This window comes from Petromyzon marinus, chromosome 34, assembly GCF_048934315.1.
Source record: "Petromyzon marinus isolate PM22_M1 ecotype Great Lakes invasive population chromosome 34, UKy_Petmar_22M1.pri1.0, whole genome shotgun sequence".
In the NCBI taxonomy this organism is placed as follows: Eukaryota; Metazoa; Chordata; class Hyperoartia; order Petromyzontiformes; family Petromyzontidae; genus Petromyzon; species Petromyzon marinus.
The window spans coordinates 382,088-398,289 of NC_133700.1; the positions used below are offsets into that span (position 1 = coordinate 382,088).

Sequence of the window (16,202 nt, forward strand, 5' to 3'; positions counted from 1 at the left end):
ACCAGAGCGGCGCGGACAGAGAGGCGTTGAGAGATTTAAACTCTAGAAACGTTTGACAATTTACCTATAGAAAATTCTTAATTGCCGCGTAATCTCGAATCGTGCCGCGGCGAATAATGAGGATAGCGCCGGCTCGCAACCTCCACAGGATGAGGGAATTACTTCTGTCTGCGATCTCTGCGCTCTCGAGCAGACAGAAGCGTGTGTTTTCTATGAACTGTAAACAAACCGACTCCAGCGATTGAAGTTGTGAATACACTACATGTAACTTATTGCCCGTTAAATAAAGTACTGTACTTTGTAACATGTTGATTGAAGAACAAGCCGATTATGATTTGGTACAAATGGCAGCAAGTGCGTTATACGGTGTGACGATAGAATCCGAAGCTTTATTGAGATTGGAGAAATTCAATTAACTATGAAGCACACAAATAGAGTGGAGCCACAACAGCGAAGCCGCTCCGTCGACACCGGGCCCGTCGCTGTGCTGCTGCGACCGAGAAGCCACCCGGCTCCCGTCACAGCTCTCTCCCCCCCACATAAACACACACACTCACGTCGGGCCTCGTGGGGAGGGGGGCACCTGCCCTGAGTTTTTACCCGAGAGGCCCCCTCGTGGTGGTGCTCCACGGTTTCTCAGGGTCAGGGAATTGGCAGACCCCCCCCCGCCCCCCTCAGGCCAAATGGCTACTGGGGCAGAATCTCCCTCGAGGTCCGCCTCGGACACCAGACGTGCACCCAGGAATGCTATGTCTCGAGTGTGTTGTGCCATGAGTGTGTTGCAGGTACGGACCTCCTGGAGAAACTGGGGCTCAACGTGCGGCCCCGCCAGCGATGCGCCACCGTGGAGGGCAGCGGGGAGCGGATCCCGTTCCTGGGACAGGAGCCGAATCGCCGTCGCTTCACACCCGTGGCCGCTACGCTGGTGTCGGCCGTCACCATCGGGCCGCTCGCCGAGATGCTGGTGCCAGTGGCAACCCCCTCCACCGACCCCACACACCGACCACCGGGCGAGGTAACGCTGACTCCTCACCCGGAGTTGGCGGCACGGTACGGGGTTGTGGGATCGGCCACGCTGGTCAACGCAGACGGGGGCCGACTGTTCACGCGGGTGTTTAACCCACACAGTACCCCGGCGTTGCTACGACGACGCACCACGGTAGCCACCATACACCCCCTGCACGCGCGCCACTCTAACGACTCGGTGTTTGCACTCTAGGCTAAGGACCCCGGTCACCCCGAGAACAGCCAGGACCTGGCCTGGCGAGTCGGCCCGACTGCCCAAGCCGAGGTCGTCCCCTTGCGTGATGCATTACATGAACCTTGGGCAGATTTACCTAAGGGGGAGGCCGATCAGCTGCGCGGGTTATTGCGGGAGTACGCCGACGTGTTCAGTGAGCACGATTCAGATGTGGGCCGGACAGACCTTGTTAAGCACCAAATTAACATCAGTGCAGCCCGACCCATCAAACTCCCCGCATACCGAGTGGGCGTGCCTGAACGGGCCCAGATCAAAGAGGCAGTCTTGGATATGCTCCGCGATAACATAATCCAGCCCTCGGCGAGCCCCTGGTCTGCCCCGGTTGTACTAGTGACGAAGAATGATGGATCGACCCGGTTTTGCATCGATTATCGAAAGTTAAATGCAGTTACCCTCGGCGACCCCTTCCCCATCCCCTGCATCGATGACACCTTTGACAGCCTCGCAGGGTCGCGGTATTTTTCCACCCTCGATCTAGCGTCTGGGTACTGGCAGGTGGAGATGGCGGAGGAGGATCGGCAAAAGACCGCGTTTACCACCCCGATGGGACTGTTCGAGTTCCGAGTACTCCCATTCAGACTCACTAACGCGCCTGCGACATTCCAGCAGTTGATGGAGTTGGTGATGCGGGGCTTGCAGTGGAAACAGTGCCTAATTTACCTGGATGACGTGATAGCGTTCAGTAGATCTCTGTCTGAGCACTGGTCCAGGCTGCGAGAGGTGTTCCAGCGACTGCGAGCAGCCCATCTCAAGTTCAAGCCATGTAAGTGTTACCTTGCGCAGCGCGAGGTGGGGTACCTCGGCCACCGTGTCAGCGAGGCAGGGGTGTGCACCGATCCGGAAAAGGTACGCGCTGTAGTGGAATGGCCACGGCCAAGGAACCTGACGGAGATCAGGTCATTTTTGGGGCTAGCCACTTATTATCGTCGATTTGTGAAGGGATTCAGTGAGATTGCACGCCCCCTCACCCAACTCACATCCCCTAAGAACCCCTATCAGTGGACGGGGGCCTGCCAGATGGTCTTCACCACCCTCAAAGACCACCTCACCCACACCCCGATTTCACCACTGATTTTATTTTGGACACCGATGCCTGCAGCAGTGGGCTGGGCGCGGTGTTGTCACAGGTGCAGGATGGGACAGAGCGGGTCATCGCATACGCCGGACCTGGCGGTGGTGGAGGCGGCCCTGCAGGAGAAAAAGGTCGCCCTATCGGGATCCTGGAGTGGTTTGTATGCCCGGTTGTGTGTAGAGAACGGAGTGATGCGGGAACTAACCGAAGCTGGGCAGCTGGGGTGCATCTGTGTTCCCGCCCAGGTGCGGCTCCAGCTGCTATGGCTGGTGCACGACCACCCGCTCGGGGGCCATGATGGGGAACGGCGCACTCGGGAGACTCTGCGTCGCCAGTATCTCTGGCCCAAATTGGCGCAAGATGTGGCCGCCTGGGTACAGGGCTGCCGGGCCTGTCAGCAGTGTGGGCAGAAAACGGCACGGTACCAGGTACCCCTGAGACCGTTCCGCGTCCGTCAGACGAACCAGTTGGTTGGGATCGACTTACAAGGACCATTCCCACGATCCCACCGAGGCAACCGGTACATCCTCGTGGCGGTGGAGTATTTCACGCGCTACCCCGTGGCGGTGGCCATCCCAGATTAAACGGCCCTTGTGGTCGCCCAGGCATTTGTGGAACACTACATGCTTAAACATGGGATCCCCGAAAGAGTCATTACTGACCAGGGTAGTGAGTTAGAGGCGGAGCTATTTCAGGCACTGTGCCGGGAGTTCGGAATCCAGAAGGACCGAACTACGGCGTATCACCCCCAGGCAAATGGGATGGTGGAGCGTATGAACCAGACCCTAGCTGGGAAGCTTAAATGTATGGCGGCCGCCAATCAACAGGATTAGGACGAACACCTCCCCTATGCCCTGTTCGCCTACGCCACTATGGTACACACATCTACGGGACAGACCCCGTTCCTAACGATGTTTGGTCATGAGTCTCGCCTCCCAGCAGATCTGTTGTTCGGCGTTCTCCCGCCGCAACCGGAGGAAGGGAGCCAGCCCGTAGAGCACCTGATGGTAATCCTGTGAGGGGCCCGCGGCCGGGCCTGTAAACAGGGGGAGGCCGCACATCAGGGCACCCGGCCCCGCATGGAACCCCCCCTCTACTCAGCGGGCTCTAAGGTGTGGCTGCACATACTCTTTGGTTTTATTCGGTAAAGTCACGTAGATAAAATAAAACAAAATAAAAGAAAACAATTAAATCACGACGTTTCGGAGGCAACACAAGCTTCCATCTTCAGGTGGAATAGTCACAGAAGAATATCTGTGTCAAGTGCACAGCTCTGAGACGATCGGGTTTATATCTAGGTTAGGTGGGGGGAGGAGCCAGAAAGGAAAGTGGGTGGGTGGGTGGGAGGGCTGAGTTAAGCCATTTTTGAAAACGAAGAAGCAGTTTATATATAGGTTAAGGGGGGGGGAGGAGCCAGAAAGGAAAGTGGGTGGGTGGGAGGGCTGAGTTAAGCTGTTTTTTTAAAACGATTTTGAAAACGAAGAAGCACGAACGCACGCACGCCCCACTAAACACTCGCATGCACCCCCGTAGAGTCTCGAGGAGGGATCACCTGGGACGATGGGTTTTCACCCGAGGACCCCACTAGCAGAGACGTTGAATATATAGTTGAATATATAGGCCTTTTTCCACAATTAATATCAATATTTGCCGATATATTTTTTACAAGAAATAATGAATGAAAACACGCAATCAGAGAATCGCCAATTTACCAAGGGACGATTTACCATGACCTGCTGACATAATTTTGACAGTTCACAAACATGCCCAGGGTCAGAAGGCACAGACCAAACACTGGGCAAGCAAACAGCAGGATTGACGTAACGCAGCGCCCGGGGTTGCCGAGAGTTCGCCCCTTCCGTCAGCCCGCAGACATAGCCAAAGCCAACCGCTAAACCACTTTTTTTCTTCATTGCTATTAAAGTAACGTTAAAGTTCAAAATCCAACAACAGGAATAAGCTGAAATCATTGATCCTTACACGCACTCCAATTAAAAACCAGGCCACAAGCTACATCAATGAACCATTACCCATCTATTAATTCAATACGAAATGTTATTTCCATCTTTAATCATTTCTACACAACTTGACCCGAAGCGTGTGGCAATCAGAATTTTTCCTAAGTCAAAACGAATTCTCCAACCTCAGGACATAAGCAAATAATAATGCAGTGTTAACTCAAGGGTTAGAGAGAGAGAGAGAGAGAAAGAGACCCCGGCCGCCTTTGTCTTCCCGCAGCGCGGGAGAGCAGGAATAACACCAGAGACAAGAATTATCGCAGGCCATCTGTGCCCCACGGGTGAAGGGATACCTTGGGGAGGGGACAGTGATGAATGGGGAGACGCAGGATGGCTCGATGGAATGACACACACACAAACGCACACACACACACCAGCCACGCCCCTCCACTGCGCAGAGCGGATAAAAAAATTTTCGACTATAACGGCTCAACCATCATCTGAAAAGTTCAGTTCAACAAGGAACAGCGAGTTCAACAGGTCAATCGGCCCGGCGAGCTACAGAAGAGGGCACGAGCGGCTGGCTCCAACGAGCCCCGCAATCAACTGAGAATGGCGAGGCTCGCAGGGTAGCGAGGTGCCACCGAGTGTGAGTCCAGAACTTAAAGACAGAGTATCACTGAAAGTTTACTCTACATCGAGTGCCGGCTCCCAGCTGCCACGCGACCGACGCACCAAGCAAGAGCGTCCGCAACCAGCGGCCAAGCGTGTGCCGACTTGACTCATCCAGCAGTGGAGAGAGCCTGCTGTCAGTGAACCAGAGAGAGTGCGTTTGAAACGCCTCCCCAGAGAGAGAGAGCGAACGGCGCAGCTACTACAGCAGTGGAGAGAGCCTGCTGTCAGCGAACCAGCACGAGCGCGATCGCGCATCTTCAAGGAGAAGGAGCGGCCGCGCAGCTCATCCAGCAGTGGAAAGAGCCTGCTGTCAGTGAACCAGAGAGAGCGCGTTCGACCGCCTCCACAGAGAGAGCGCGTGCGGCAGCTACTACAGCAGTGGAGAGAACCTGCTGTCAGCGAGCCAGAGAGAGAGCGTTCGGACATCTCAACAGAGAGAGAGCGCAGTCATCCAGCAGCGGAAAGAGCCTGACCAGCCGCCCGTGAACAAAGCAGCAGCAACCAGAGAGAGAGAGCGCAACCAGTGAGCGCCATCTACTGACGAAATACCGCGACTACAGCACCGTGTCAACTCGCCAATCTGCATCAGCCGAACTCCAGCCGAACTCCAACCGACCGCGTGATAGAGGAAACCCTGCTGTCCATATGATACACACACCCTCACACCCCACCGCTCTGCAGGGAACAAACACTTTTTTGATACAAGGGATGCCCAACCTTGGGCGTCTGCTTTACGCAAAGAAGTAACGTAAGAAGATCAACAACACTCACACATTAACACAGACTCATGATAGGTGCGTCCACTATTAGCTGATAACGGAAAACATTGCGGCCCATTGAGTTACGTGGATACGGTCACTTAGAAGTATTTGAGTCGTTCGTTTTTTATTGCATAACCTTGCAGATGTATCCATGAATGAACATGACGAATCTATTGACGGATACTTGTGCTTTTGGGAAATAATAATTGTTTGATTGCCTTGTCACATGAATATCGTTGCATAATAATCAATCATCCTGCTGCCCTGTTAACGTGATAAGAATTGCATATGATCAATAATGAGTGCAGTACTGCGTGAGTATTAAGGTTTTTGTTTAGAATAGCGTATGCATGTTTTTAATCACTCTCTCTCAATAACTGAGCTCGTGTTACGCGGGGGGAATGAATCAAAGTGAAACAACGCAGTCGCGATGATACTGTGTTGATACTGTGTTGCAAATTCCAAGATTGAGAGTTCACATACTATATTAAGGTTTAATTATAAAATAAATTGATGAATGCAGAAGTGGTTGTGTTCTTTCCTGAAATTTATGCATAAGAACTGTATTCTGCGATGAGATCTGAATCTGGAGACCTGGCATAAACACTAACATACTCAGTAAATGTTAAAGCGAGAATAATTGTAATATACCGATCGATAATACGAAGTTAAACCACGAAGCCGAGTTTAATATGACATGCTTACAGTACCTGCATAACTGCATACGATTAATTCCATTATCCCGATTGATAACCCACCCTCGTCAGCGAGGCGGGGCCTATTTATCATAACGGCTCGAATTAGAATAATAACACACTCGCATAAATTAACAAGATTATCTCTCGAGTTACCATAATTTATGCGCATAATTACATTATTAACATTATTTCGGATAATTACGCAAATTTCAAATTCCATTTCATTTTTATTATTTTCAAAAAAATTCATAACCTACATATACAATAGTTCCACGGTTTCCCCAAACCAGGAAATTGGCTGAGCCCCCCAGACCGGATTACATGGCGGCCCCCAAAAAAGGGGGCACAGAGCATTACACAACACGGGGGGATGGGACCTTCAGCCAGCACCCAGCGGCAGGGTAAACAGTGGGGTGGGAGGGAAAAGCCCCTAGGCAGATAAGAGTTGATTTAAGTTGGAGGGAGCGAGGGGATTATCGATGAGTCAACGGCGAGGAACGCAGGTACAGAGACAATGGGAAGGGGGGGGGGGGTAGATGACACGACCCCCCCCCCCCCCCCCCAACAGCCAGAGCGCTCAAAACGGCCGCAAAGAGGATTCGATTGGATGCGCAGGGGTTTTTTGGACATAAGGGGGCCGGAGGAGTGGATTGGATCAGAGTTCTTCTGGAGCAGCGGAAGAGACCAGCCGTCCTCAGCGTCCGTGCGCCGCATGCAGGGTGGAGCTGGAAACGATCGGCCAGAAAAAGTCCCCAAGGCGAGCATCTTCCCCAGCCCCATCGGGCAACTGAAGAGGTGAGTAGGTACGGAAGGGCAATTCAGTCAGCTCGAGCTTGGGGGGATAGACGCACTCTGCGACGGCTAGGTGATAGGAGGTTAGGCGCTGTCCATAGGGTGCTGGCTGGGGGTGGGGAGGGCTATAAGTGGGGGTCCCTATTCACTCCGAGAAATAAATCTTAGCACAGACTGACGTTGTGACGCGTGGTGCATGTGTGCGTGTGAAGAGCGGTGGGACAGCGATCGGCGTACGACGGGGTGTGGGTGACTATAAATCAGTGTGGGTGTGACGCACGCGCATATTAAAATACCAACGGTTGCCTGCGCCGGCGCGTCTATGCGCGCACCACAGTATTAACGGTGAGACACGCGCGGTGAGACACGCGCGAGTGTCGCGCGGAGAAAACGCGTTGGTGGGGGGGGTCACGCGAGTGTCGATTAATTTATTAATGTCCGGACCGCGAGGGAGCATTCGCCTTGTTGACCCCACGGCTTAGTGGAAATTATTAATTAAACCCCACACAGCGGCTAGTCAAACAATTACGTAATCCACGCAGTTAGGACACGAGAGTGGGGGAGGGCACGCGAGTAATCAACCCCTAGGCGGTGTCGGCCAGCCGCTAGCTATGTCGGTACGAGAAGACCCTGGGACGGGGGGGGGGCCTGTCACCCGAACAATGGGGTGGGCGAGCACGAGTGGCGCAAACGCGGAGGGGACGGGGGGGGGGAGGAGGCAAATGCCACCCCCCCCCCCCGCGAGGAGGTGGAGGAGGTGTTTGACCCCCCCAATGGCGGGTGGGGGGGAGGGCATCAGCACCCACCAATTAGAAGTGGCGCCCCCCCCCCCGCCCGTGGTGGGTGAGGGGGAGGTCGGCCCCCATATAGTGGGGAGTGGGGGGGGCATAAGCCCCCACACATTCTTAGGTGAAGAGACAACGTGGCAGAAGCCCAGGGTACGTAACGGCAGTCTCAGGACTTGGTTGGCGCTTTGAGCAACTCCACACAGCGGCATTCCCGGATCTTGGTTAGTACTATCAACAGCGCTCTGAGCGACTCAACACTTCGGCAGGCCCGGGTCCCGGCTCGCACCCACAACAGCGCTCACAGCAACTCGGTGCAACAGCTGTCCCAGCCACCGACTCGTCCACCCCGCAGCAAAGCACAAAGTGACTCCGCGCACCAGCAGCACCGTGCACCGGCCAGTCCACACAACTGCAGCAGCACCGACAACAGTCCCAGCCACCGAGCCCCCCATACGACATTAGCGTGCTGCAGCAACTAAATAATGCCGGCCCGGACAACACCAACTTCCCAAACAAACGCCAAACATACCGCACCTCATACGTGGGTAGCGCTCACCTGAATACACAAATTTAGTCCCGTCCTCACAGCCTCTGTCAATCAACTTGGTACGTGCAATGCGGAACCCCACAAGCCCTTCAACCAATCACGCACAGCCCCGTCGACTGCCCCTCACCCCACATCAATTGGGCTGCCCTGACTGGCCAATTCGTGTCCCGCCCCCAGTCAAGGTCAGACTTTGTGGCGCCTTGGCTTCCGGAGACGGTGGGCTTAGGAAGATTTTCCCCTCCACAATAGCTCCCCTCCCCACCCCGAGGCGACAGGATCCGTCCACACCATTACACCTTGTCTATTTACATACAATAATCAACATTAATCCATGTTGACGTTTCTGTAACTTAATGTCACCAAGACATTTTCACGATGAAGAAGTGACTTGTCCTTGCAGACTTTTGTTTCAGGAAATGTTATTTCGTGTTTATTTAGGGGCCGTCCATAAATGACGTCACGCACCTGGGGGGGGGTCAGACATTTGTGACGATGTATGACGAGGGCTAAATTTGACGTCACGTCAAAATGTGCAACTTTAAATAAATGTAGACAACACGTTCGACTTAAATAGACTTTTTAATAAATGTTTTCTCCTGTAACATCAGAGTGCAGCGTCACATTAAATACGCACTACAATTACAATAGTTTAAAGCGATTTTAAGCATGTTTTATTTTCAAAATGGAAATATGGTTTGGGGGGGGGTCTGTCTTTTTGTGACGCCGTGTGACGAGGGTGTGAGCTGTCAGCGCAGCATCATCAGCAAAAAGGAGTTCTCTAATGAGGACTTGCGGACTTTGGTTTTGGATCTGAGACGGCCAAGGTTGAAGAGTTTTCCATCAGATCTTGTATGAAGAAAGACTCCCTCTTCTGCTGTCCCAAAGGCGTGTGAGCATAAGTGAGAAAAAGATGCCAAATAGTGTTGGGGCAAGCACACACCCCTGCTTTACACCGCTGAGTATAGGAAATTCCTCTGAGGTGGTGCCGCTGTGCTGTGTTGTTCCTTTCTTGTTGTCATGGAAAGAGGAGATGACTGCCAGCAGCTTCGGTGGACAGCCGATCACTTTGAGGAGTTTGAAGAGGCATCCCCTACTGATGAGGTCAAAGGCTTTTGTAAGATCAATGAATGCCAAATACAGGGGCATTCTCTGTTCTCGACATTTCTCCTGTAGCTGATGCAAGGAGAAAAGCATGTCAATTGTAGACCTTCCTGCTCTGAAGCCACACTGAGCCTCAGGATACGTCCTCTCAGCTAGTATCTGTAACCTGCTGAGGGCCACACGGGCAAAGGTTTTCCCCACGATGCTCAGCAGGGAGATGCCGCGGTAGTTATTGCAGTCCCCACGGTCACCCTTGTTTTTATATAGGGTGATGATGTTGGAGTCTCTCATGTCTTGAGGCACTGCTCCTTCTTCCCCGCACTGGCAGAGAAGTTCATTGAGTTTTGTGAGGACGGCGGGTTTTGCACATTTCAGTACCTCAGGTGTTATGCCGTCCTGTCCCGGTGACTTGCCGCTGGCTAGTGAGTTGATGGCGTTGTCAAGTTCCTTCAAGGTTGGAACATTGTCCAGTTCGTGTATCGTTGGTAGGGGCTTTACAGCAGCAAGGGCAGCTTCTGGCACACGTTGTCTCGTGAGTAGAGCTCTGAGTAGTGTTCTACCCACCTGGTCATTTGCTCTTGTTTATCAGTGATCATGGCCCCTGTGCTGGACCAAAGGCTGTCTTGATGCCTTCATACATGGCACGGATATTGCCAGTGTCAGAGGCGAGTTGGATCCTACTACTGAGATTCACCCAGTAGTTGTTGGCGCAGCGTCTGGGGGTCGTTTGAGCTGCACTGCGAGCAGCTTTCAGAGCCCTTAATGATTCTGTACTTGGGACTTGCTTGTACTTCAGAAGCGCCATGCGTTTGGCTTGGAGGATGGGTTCCAATATAGCCAGGTGTTCCTCAAACCAGTCTGTGTTCCGCCTTGTCTGCTTGCCGAAGGTATTGATGGCTGCATTGAAAATTGCGTTCTCTGATGTATACCCACTTTGTCTCCACGCTTCCATCCGGTGTGTCGTGTAGGGACTACTCAAGGCTGTGTTGGAATAATTGATTGAGCTCTGGGAGGGATGTCTTGGCAGAGTTGATGCGTAGGTAGCGCTTTTGTTTGAGTCCGTGTATCTTTTTGGGGTGTAGTCTGACCTTGCTGGATACCAGCAAGTGATCGGTGTCACAGACTGCACTGTGGTAGCTGCGTGTGATGAGTACCGAGTTGAGGAGGGCTTCGTCGGGTGATGACGAGGTCCAGTTGGTGCCAATTAAGAGACCTTGGATGTCTCTATGATACTTTATGGCATGGTTTTGTGAGAAAGAATGAGTTTGTGATACAGAGATTGTGGTATGAACAAAGCTCCAGTAGTCTTTGGCCACTGGCATTCATCTTTCCAATACCATGATAGCCAAGGCATGCGGGCCACGCGTCGTGGTCAGCCCCAACCCTTGCATTGAAGTCTAGCAACAGAAACATGTGCTCAGAGCTGGGGATTTTGCGAATAATATTCTGAAGCTCGTCATAGAACTGATCATGAATCTCCGGAGGTGAGTAGAGTGTTGTTGCGGCATAGACACTCAAGATGTTTACATGGCCAGAAGAAGTGAGCAATCTCATGAGTAGAATCCGCTCGGAGCCTGCAGTCGGTGGTTCTATCATGCCAAGGAGCGTGTTTTTGACGGCGAACCCAACACCGTGTTGCCTTGGTTCGTTCTGCTGTTTTCCTTGCCAGTAGGAAGTGTAGTCACTCTCTCGTAGTGAGCCACTGCCAGCAAGCCGGGTCTCCTGCAGTGCTGCAATATCGACATTGAGTCTCGCCAACTCCCTATCGATAACTGCAGTCTTGCGGATGTCCTCAATCTGCAATAGATCTTCGAATAGTCCAGAACACATTGTACGTACATTCCAGCTTGCAAAATTAAGGGCTGGAACCTTCTTTCGTTTTGTTTTGCTTTTGTCTGGTACAGGTTTTGCAGCCCACTTGTCTGGTGATGAACCATAAGCTCCAAGCACCCATTGGAGCAGGTGAGCTGTGGCGGGAAAGCACCTTATTGGGGTGCAATTACCCCTCCCACCGACGATGGCAACCCGTGGCGCCCATTTTTTACGCCAATCTAAAATGAGCGTATAACCCGTGACTGCTGCCATCCATGTTTCTTGTCCACGATTAGGTGGCTGAGGAGTGTCCTCTCCCCATTTTTGGACCTCTTGTTGGCGCAAAGCCCGGGCAGGTTTATTCTGGAAATCCTGGGTTGCCCATGCGTCAGGATCCCCCCCTCGGCCTTGCTGGTGATGTCCAAAGGAGTGCGTAGCACGACGTTTGGTACCAGTTTGGCTGCAGGGGCTGCCGGGAATGTGCCGCAGTGTGTCACAAAACCGCCTAAGGGCCCCACTCATGATTTTCTGTCGGGGTTAACTCCCTTCGCCATTGACTCTCCCGAGACACTCACAAGGCAGTGAGAAAACCGCGTGACCCTGGGAGGGGCCCTTACCGGGTACTGACAACCGGGCCAGCTGTGCCTGGGACTCGCGTAAGACAGGGTCGTCATGCCCTGAGGTAGTTGATCACAAACTACCCGCTACCAGTAATAGCACTAATAATACAAATGGTAACATTATTTCATAGGTAAAATTTATAAATTATAACATCAACATTATGTACTGTACTCATGAGCAGATTCTAACGTACTCCTCCTAAAAGACAGCGGTGGGAGATGAGGTTGGAGGAGCTGCTGCTGGGCTCACAATCGGGAGTCTTTCTCAGAGAAGAACTCCAGGACCTCCGTGATCTTAGTGATGCCCTCAGTCCTAATTTCTGTGAAGATTCTTTTGGGTGGAGTCCGAGACTCTCTACTCTGCCCTCGTGAATTCTCACCTGGCTAAAGGTAATGTATAGAACAGTCCTCGACTTACGACCACAATTAGGTCCTGAGGCCCGTTCGTATGTCGGATGGTTCGTAAGTCAGAATACAATACAGTAATGTGTTGTATTTAAATGTCCATATGGTCAGTGTTATGAAACATGTTACGGTTCAACAAAAAGGGAAGCATTATCAATCTCATAAAAATAAATATTGCAGCTTTGCATGTAACATTGTAAAAAATACTGTATAGAAAATAAAACATAAAGTAACAAATAGAAAAAAACCTTTCATTTTCACTTACTTTGAATCCTGATGTTGGCTTGCTTGTCAAAAAGGGTGCAATGAGTAACCACAATTGCACACGCGTAAAGACAAAACACAAAGATCCCCCATATAGCCTTAACAGATCTTTGGGGCAAGTGCTATTGGCGAGCACCTATGAAGGCCGGAACGGTACATGAGGGGGTGGGTGATCAGCACCTCGCCCGACCTCCTTTGTCTCCCCAGTGGCAATGTTTATACACCACACCAGATACTCATTTGATGATGAGTCGACCAAGGAGGAGGCCCAGGACAGGTTCAGATAATCTTCACTGGTGTTCGCCGTGAGCGGAAATCGAACTCGGGTCGCCGCTTTCAAAGCACAGAGCACTAATCGCTGACTACCGCTCCCACACACTTTCTCACACACACACACGTGTGCATGCGCACACATGAACAATCACTCCCAGTGCGAGGCTGACTCATTACATCTCGTGGGGGATCGCTCCACTGTACAAAATAGTTCCTCGGTTCAATTTGCAGGTGCGAGTCTGCGTTTCAAGTCAGTGTGAAAAAATATATTTCATGTAAGCTGCTTCGTAAGTGCGGGCGTTCATAAATCGCGCGTTTGTAAGTCGAGGAATGCCTGTGTAGTGACGTTAATGATGTCACTAGAGTTAGCACCAGCCACTACCCCAGGAGTGTGGCTGTGCGCCTGCAACCTCTCTCGGGGGGCCGGAGTGAGTGCGGCAGGCGAGCAGGCCCTAGGGGGCGTAGTCCTGAAGGCAGGGTAGCAAGGGAGCCCGGAAGGGACCTCGAGAGCTCGTGAGGGGGAGCCGGAAGCCTGCTGGCAAGATGCCAGGAGGGGGCGTGGCCGGGGGCGGAGCGAGACCACGCTCGCGGGGATAAAAGGAAGCCACGACAGCGATCGGGGCTCGTCTGTGGAATCATCCTGCGTCTTGTCGTCTCCGAGTCTTCGGTCTTCGCTCGGCATCGTGGGTCAAGCAGCGTATTAGGCTCCTCACTGACCCGTTTGTGTAGTTAACTCGCTATTCACATAGTTAACAGTGTAGCTACACCTAACTATAGAACCAATAAACGTTTAGAGTTACCTCGTGAGGGAAAGTTATTAATAAACGTGTTGCCTCAAACTCCAGAGTGTGTCTCCATGTACACCACTACACCTGTAATATCAAATATATATACGTAATCGTGACTACTAATCGTAATTAATGATTGGGGCCGGTACATTTCCTCAGCCAGCACTCTTGCGTGTTCTCACTCCTAAGCACTGTTTAGATTTTTCGATTTTCTTAATTTTTGGGTAAAAATGTTCTTTAGGACAAAGAGAGCTATAATGAATCAGTGTTCTATGGGGTCGTGCTAAGTGAAGTCTGCCTGTACTCTATTATGCAACTGACAAAAATCGGGAATTTTAATGTCCCTAGAAGACTTAGGTGCAAGGAGAACCTGGACAGGTAGAAAACCTCGGGGCACAACTCTGGTTCTCAAGAGCTGCAACTCGAAATCTTCAACTGCTTAGTGTACAGCTAAAAACGGTATACAAACTGGGTCTGTATTCTTAGTTTTTTCGGTAAAGTCACGTTGAAGGGAAACAACAAAATAATAAAATATATAAAACAATAAAAAATTCTCACGACGTTTCGACCATAACTCAAACGGTCGTCTTCAGGTGTGTTGGTTTGCATACATTTATTTTTAAACGGCGCATTTATTTATTTATAAAAACGTTAGCGCCACGCGCAACGATTTGGCAGTTTATTTAGGACTAGTCCATCTATATTCTGAAAAGAGGAGGGGGGAGACGAAATTTTTTATAATGTATGCTGTCTGAAAGCCACTGTAAGCGTGAACAATCAATTAAGACCTGAAATGGTTTATCAAATCTTTCCAATGATTGCTAAGATAGAATCCATCTTCTCGGTTGAAATTGTCTCTGTGCTTGTATATGTAGTGGGTTCCAGGACACGGAGACGGCAGAATAGAAGCAGCACTATTTATTTAAACCTTAACAAGGGTTACACTAGAAGGGGTAGCGGCCCCTCCACCCGTATAACTCAGGAACACACCCCAGGCTCTCTAGCCTAAGCTCTAGGCTCCCAGTTCCTCCTGGTAGGGCTCTAAGGGAGGCTATCAGATCCGGCCCTGGTTAGGCACAGATCTCGGCACCCCGCCGACCAGACCGGCCCTTAGAAGGACTCTGACTCTGGGGCTCTGGGGCCGCACCACTGGCTTGCTGTGCCGGCCCTGAAAAGGGCAGCGGTCACAGGAGTTCCAGGGTCTCACCTAGCTGGCCTTCTTTCTTCACTGGTTGCTTCAGCCTCGGGCCCCACACTCCGCCCCGAGCTCCCTGGCTCCCCGCACTTTATACCCACTGGAGCCTTAGCGGACGTTGTTGTAGCCACCAAGGTGTGGGTGAACCACACCTTCCCGTGTCATGTGTTTATTCCCCATAGCACCCCTACATCACCCCCTCCCGTGTAACCCGCAGCCGTCCCGGCTGCAACAATACTCGAACAATAAACACAACAAACCCTCACCCGTGCGTGCCTCATAAGAACGAACACCCCAATAAATAACCCAACCCACCTATACAAAATTACACTATATACACATATACATTGTACCCGCCCCCCCCCATCAACGCAGCAAGAAAACTTAACAGTGAACAACAAGAGTAACAAGAACCATTTTTACAACAAGCGGCGCATTTTGGCGCGAGTCCGATTTGCGGGTCCATCGTAGGGGGAGGGTCCGGTCGGCCCGGCAGTGGGCACCGGCTGTGCAGGTGCACCGTCTTCCGTCACCCCGGAAGGGCAAACTCCGTCCCCACCGGGTGGCGCAGGCGCGCTGGAAGCCGTCATTCTTGAGGCGCCTGAAGGTGGAACAGTTAGTGAAGCATCAAGGGCAGGTGACGAAGACGCCGTCCGGGAGTCAGCGGAGACATCACATGCTCGGCCTGTGTAATGTGGTGGAGGGACGCGCGGCGCCACAAACGGCTTCAGACGCGAGGGGTGTACGTACCAGCGGCGTTTCCCCCACTGGATACGAACGCACTGCGGCCGCATAACCTTCACAATAACCACAGGGCCCCTCCAAGGCCGCAACAATTTCGCCGAGGTCGCCAACGGCACCTGAGGGCAGTGCAGCCAGGCTTGATCGCCTGGCTTCCACGCATGTGTGCGTGATTGGCGCGATCGCAACCTCTCGTTGGCCTTCTGCCGAGAGGAAGAGTTTTGGGCCGCTGCCTCCCGCGCCTCGGTCAACCTCAGGATATTAAATTTAACGTGGTCGGCCAATTTCGATTTTCTGCTGGTTTCCGAGACGCGGAGCTGATTCGCAATTGGTGGGTCAACGTCGCGACCGTACATCAAAAAGAACGGCGAGAAGCCGGTTGCCGCGTGAGGAGCCATTCTATAGGCGGCCAAAACCCCCGGAATGTGAAGGTCCCAATCGGTCTGGGAGT

At 52.1% G+C, this 16,202-nt stretch overlaps 1 long non-coding RNA gene across 1 annotated transcript; it reads left to right on the plus strand.

Annotated features, from left to right (window-relative positions):
• The first annotated feature begins 69 nt into the window (after positions 1–69).
• Positions 70–6,252, plus strand: LOC142929757 (uncharacterized). The gene is made up of 2 exons (XR_012945909.1): positions 70–3,445; positions 4,572–6,252. It is a non-coding gene; the product is annotated as an uncharacterized LOC142929757 (long non-coding RNA).
• Positions 6,253–16,202: the final 9,950 nt, after the last annotated feature.